The following is a 361-nucleotide window of genomic DNA, read 5'->3' on the forward strand; positions in this document are numbered from 1 at the left end:
CTTTGGAACTCTGCATTCAGATGCTTATATCTTTCCTTTTCTCCTTTGCTTTTCACTTCTCTTCTTTTCACAGCTATTTGTAAGGCCTCCTCAGACAGTCATTATGCTTTTTCGCATTTCTTTTCCATGGGGATGGTCTTGATACCTGTCTCCTGTACAATGTCATGAACCTCCATTCATAGTTCATCAGGCACTCTATCTATCAGATCTATTCCCTTAAATCTATTTCTCACTTCCACTGTATAATCATAAGGGATTTGATTTAGGTCATACCTGAATGGTCTAGTGGTTTTTCCTACTTTCTTCAATTTAAGTCTGAATTTGGCAATGAGGAGTTCATGATCTGAGCCACAGTCAGCTC

Source organism: Bison bison, unplaced genomic scaffold, assembly GCF_000754665.1.
Source record: "Bison bison bison isolate TAMUID 2011002044 unplaced genomic scaffold, Bison_UMD1.0 scf7180017864193, whole genome shotgun sequence".
Lineage (NCBI taxonomy): Eukaryota > Metazoa > Chordata > Mammalia > Artiodactyla > Bovidae > Bison > Bison bison.